The sequence below is a fragment of the Rhagoletis pomonella genome, unplaced genomic scaffold (assembly GCF_013731165.1).
Source record: "Rhagoletis pomonella isolate Grant_MI unplaced genomic scaffold, Rhpom_1.0 Rhpom_scaffold_00145, whole genome shotgun sequence".
NCBI lineage: Eukaryota > Metazoa > Arthropoda > Insecta > Diptera > Tephritidae > Rhagoletis > Rhagoletis pomonella.
Genome location: NW_023458699.1, coordinates 110,371 through 115,672, shown reverse-complemented (window position 1 = coordinate 115,672; position 5,302 = coordinate 110,371).

The following is a 5,302-nucleotide window of genomic DNA, read 5'->3' as shown; positions in this document are numbered from 1 at the left end:
ATCTGTAATGCAACACCAACATGCAGCTGCACGGTGGTTTCATATTAATAATAATAATAGATTGGCGCTTACACATATGTTAGTGTTTGGCCGAGCTTCATATTATTCCTATTGATATTTAACATCTGCAAATTCCACAACATCATCACAAGCCAGTCACAGCGCGGCGTTCCTGGAACTCTTCACAGCAGCGACTGCGACGATGGCGGCTGTAGGTTAGATTTTAAGAACAACCGGCAAAGCCAGTGCTTACGGTTAAATTTTAAAACTCGAATAAACTAACTGACGCCCTGACGTGGGGCCACGGTAAACTTGTCGTGGCATAAGGACATCCAAGGACATCCAGATCTATCAAGAAATAGGACATCAGGATAAAGGGACAACAAGGCTTTCCAGATTTTGCTGTAAAATAAATTTTTAGGAAATGTAAGTAGAGTGCAAAGAGAAAAATAATAACAAATGTGTAAAGTAATGTTTTAAGAAAAAAAGAAGTAAAAAAAAACAAGAAAAATTGTGAATTTTTAATTACATTTGTACGAAAAATCAAAAAATCTATTGACAAGCCAAAGAAAATTTTTAATTGTATTTTGCTAAATCTCTGTAAAAGGAAAGAAAACAAACAGAAGATAAAATAATAATAATAATAACATGTTAGAGTAAAATAGACGAGAGTCGAAACAAATACAGAACGAATTGTGAATCGTTGATCCTTGCACGGAAAGTCTTACTGTCGTTGTTTTTTTTTGCTGAAAGTTTTGTGGGCAAGTGATTTGCCAGGTTCATGAGTGATTGTGAATTAGGTGAATTGTTAGGTAGGCTAAACAGTATAGTAGTCGATAGAAGAAGGATCGGTGGTGTTTATGATCAGGCAGCTTGGTATTCAAGTTTAAATATGTCTTTGGAAGCCAACCAGCTGAAAGCGCTAATAGAGAGTGCTGTTTCCTCTGCACTCGCTGTACAGAGGGAAAACTTTGAAGAACGGCTGACTACCATTAGTCAGCGCATAAACGATGTTAAGATTACTGTGCCTGAGGTAGAGGCATATAAAGAAATAGAGGTATTGCCCGGTAGACAGTGTGACGAACCCCTTGACATTGTTAAGTCCTTACCAGACTTCGATGGCACTCCTGCTATGTTTCTTGGCGGCAGGCAGCCCAGACGGCATATAAGATTTTCGAAAAACATGAAGGTAGTAGTAAGCATTATCAAGCTGTCGCCATAATTAGGAATAAGGTGAAGGGGCCAGCAGATATGGTGTTGGCATCCTTCAATACGGTGTTAAATTTCAAGGCTATAGTTAGTCGCCTTGATTTTACTTATAGTGACAAACGACCCATCTACCTAATTGAGCAGGAGCTCTCAACCCTTCGCCAGGGAAGTTTGACACTCGTGCAGTACTATGACGAGGTTGAGAAGAAATTAACCCTTCTCACCAATAAGACAATCATGACATACGACAAGACAATAGCTGCGTCCCTCAATGAGAAATATAGGATGGACGCCTTGCGAGTGTTCATTTCGGGTACAAAAAAACCAATTTGCGATGTGCTGTTTTCGGCACGACCTAGCGACCTCCCATCTGCTTTAGCGTTAGCTCAGAAGGTAGAGTCAAATCACGAGCGATACTTATTTGCTAGTACCTACGCTAAGAACTTGGAAGATAAAGCCCAAAGATTTGAAGGTAGGCAACAGTATAGGGAATAGGGTACTGGTGGAAGAGCCCCAGTCAAGGATTTTTATCCATCAAAAAGCCCCCATTTTAATAGAAGTCAAGGTACCAATAATAAGCCTCCACAAAAAATGGAGCCAGTGCAGCCAATGGAGGTAGATTCTTCACTTCGCTATAAGCAAAGCACGCAGCATCAACCCAATGTTCCGTCTCGCAATTGGGTACCGCCTCATACAAATCAAAACGAAGCAAGTAGGCAGGCTGCAAAAAGGCCGAATTATGGCTCCGCTAGATTTACAGGGCCGAAACAACAAAGAATCGACCATTTATCCTCAGGTAAAGAGAGCGAAGAATATCGGGACGTGGCAAATTTGGAGGCTGCAGCAGTGGATGATGAACTGTCTGATTCAGATCAAATCAATTTTTTAGTGCAAATTCCCTGCTACCTTTCATCGAAAGGACAATTGCAGGGAGAAAAATTAAATTATTAATCGATACAGGGGCATCAAAAAATTATATTAAGCCTCTAAAAGAGCTTAAGAATATAATACCGGTCGAAAATCGGTTTTTGGTAAAGTCAATACATGGCTTTAACGATGTTAAGGAAAAATGTATAGTTAACTTGTTTGGTACAAACAGGCCTTTTTTTTGCTCCCCATGCTTTCAACTTTCGACGGAATAGTTGGGCTTGACCTGCTTACGCAGACAAATGCTACGTTAGATTTTAAAAACAAAATAATAAAAACCAGTTCTGGCTCCGAAGAACTTAAATTCTTGAAGTGTGGTAACGTGAACTTCACACAAGTGGAGGACATAGAAGTGCCGCAAGTTGTGAGAAACAAATTTCAAAAAATGATAAAAAATTTAATGGGGGTATTCTCGGACCCAAATGAAGCACTCCCTTACAATACGAACATTGTCGCCACTATTCGCACCGAAAGTGACGACCCGGTATATTCCAAGTTATACCCATATCCTATGGGTGTCTCAGACTTCGTGAATGCGGAAATTCGTGACTTATTAAGAAATGGCATAATAAGGCCATCTCGATCACCATACAACAATCCAATCTGGGTTGTGGACAAGAAGGGTAAGGATGAACAGGGTAACACCAAAAAGCGTCTGGTTATAGATTTTAGAAAGCTAAATCAGAGAACCATCGACGACAAATATCCTATTCCTAATATTACAGTTATATTGTCAAATCTGGGAAAGGCCAAGTATTTCACAACGCTTGACCTTAAATCAGGCTTTCACCAAATAGCACTTGCTGAACAAGATCGAGAAAAGACCGCGTTTTCGGTTGGTCATGGAAAGTACGAGTTCTGTAGACTCCCTTTCGGATTGAAGAATGCACCCAGCATTTTCCAGAGGGCCATTGACGACGCGCTTCGAGAACAGATAAGGAAGTGTTGTTATGTCTACGTCGACGACGTAATTATTTTTTCCGAAGACGAGGAAAAACACGTTGACCATATTGAGTGGGTTTTAGGAAAACTGTGTGAAGCTAATATGAGGGTATCCCGGGAAAAATCGCACTTCTTTAAACAAAGTGTGGAGTACTTAGGCTTTGTGGTGTCTAAGGATGGTATCAAGACGAGTCCTAGTAAGATCAAAGCAATCCGCGATTACGAGAAGCCCTCAACTTTGTTCAATGTCAGGTCCTTCCTAGGGCTGGCAAGCTATTATAGATGTTTTATCAAGGATTTTGCGTCAATAGCAAGGCCTTTGACGGATATCCTTAAAGGTGAGAACGGTAAAGTGAAGTCTACACAATCGAAAAAATAGAACTTAGATGAGGACCAGCTTCAAGCTTTCAACAAATTAAAAGAGGTTTTAGCGTCTGAAGACGTTATACTACCCTACCCAGATTTTAAGAAGCCATTCGATCTAACGACGGACGCTTCATCAATGGGTATAGGGGCCGTGTTGTCTCAGGGTGGAAAGCCTATAACTATGATCTCTAGAACCCTGAAGGATCGTGAAAAAAACTTTGCAACTAACGAACGTGAGCTACTGGCCATAGTTTGGGCTTTAAAAAGCCTTAGAAATTACCTCTATGGTGTAAAGAATTTGAATATCTTTACGGACCACCAGCCACTTACATTTGCGGTTTCAGACCGAAACCCAAATGCTAAGATTAAACGATGGAAAGCGTTTATCGACGAGCACAACGCTCAACTCTTTTACAAACCTGGCAAGGAAAACTATGTTGCCGACGCTCTGTCAAGACAGAACATTCATACTCTAGAAGAAGAAAACCAATCAGATTTGGCTACAATTCATAGCGAAATATCGCTATCTTATACGATAGAAGCCACCGAGAAGCCACTAAATTGTTTCCGAAACCAAATCGTTTTGGAAGAATCCGACTTGAACCTAAGACGGAATTTTATATATTTCGGCGAGAAAACTCGCCATATTATCCAATTCACAAATAAGGAATATCTCATGGAAGAAGTGAAATTAGCCGTGAACCCAAATGTGGTAAACGCCATACACTGCACTTTGCCAATATGGGCCAGCATACAACACGAACTTGTAAGATGCTTTAAGGCAACAAAGTTTTGGTTCTGTAAAAGTGTGGTGGCCGACATTGTAAATAAAGACGAACAGCGAGAGATCGTTGTTGTCGAACATAATCGAGCTCATAGAGCTGCTCAAGAGAACGTTAGGCAGATTCTTTGTGACTATTATTTCCCAAAAATGACCAAACTGACAAACGAAGTGGTCTCGAACTGTAAAATCTGCAGTAAAGCCAAATACGACAGGCATCCCCGAAAACAAGAACATGGTATAACACCAGTCCCATCCTATGCTGGAGAAATGTTGCACGTTGACATATTTTCAACAGACAAAAAGTACTTTCTTACTTGTCTTGACAAGTTCTCGAAATTTGCTGTGGTACAGCCAATACCATCTCGAACAATTTTAGACATAAAATACCCAATTTTTCAGTTAATGAATATATTCCCAGGGGCAAAAACTATGTATTGTGACAATGAGGCATCGCTAAATTCTGAAACGATAAGATCTCTGTTAAAAAATCAGTTTAATGTGGATATTGTGAATGCACCTCCGCTTCACAGTACCTCTAATGGTAGGTTGAGCGTTTCCACAGTACACTTGGGGAGATTGCGAGATGCCTGAAATTGGAAAAAAAGATTGATGAAACAATTGATCTTATATTATTGGCCACATTCAAATATAATCGAACTATTCATTCTGTGACCAAAAAAAAAACCCATTGATATTATTTACGCCACACCGCAGGATATGCGAAATGAAATAATGGATAGAATAGAGAAAGCCCAACAAACTCTGCTGGAGAGGAATAACCCTTCCAGACAAAATAGAGTGTTTGACGTGGGGGAGCGCGTATTGGTAAAAACCAATAAAAGGTTAAGGTATAAGTTAACACCTCTCTACATAGAAGAAAAGGTAGAAGCTGACTTGGGGACCACAGTCTTAATTAAAGGGAGGGTGGTCCACAAGGACAACATAAAATAATTTTAATTTTTATTAGGGTAACCAAGGATACTTCTAATTGGGTCGACAACAGCAAAACTGACTGACTACTCGCACTCTAATTACATACCGATTCAGGACGGGATTGTAACTGTTTGGCAGACC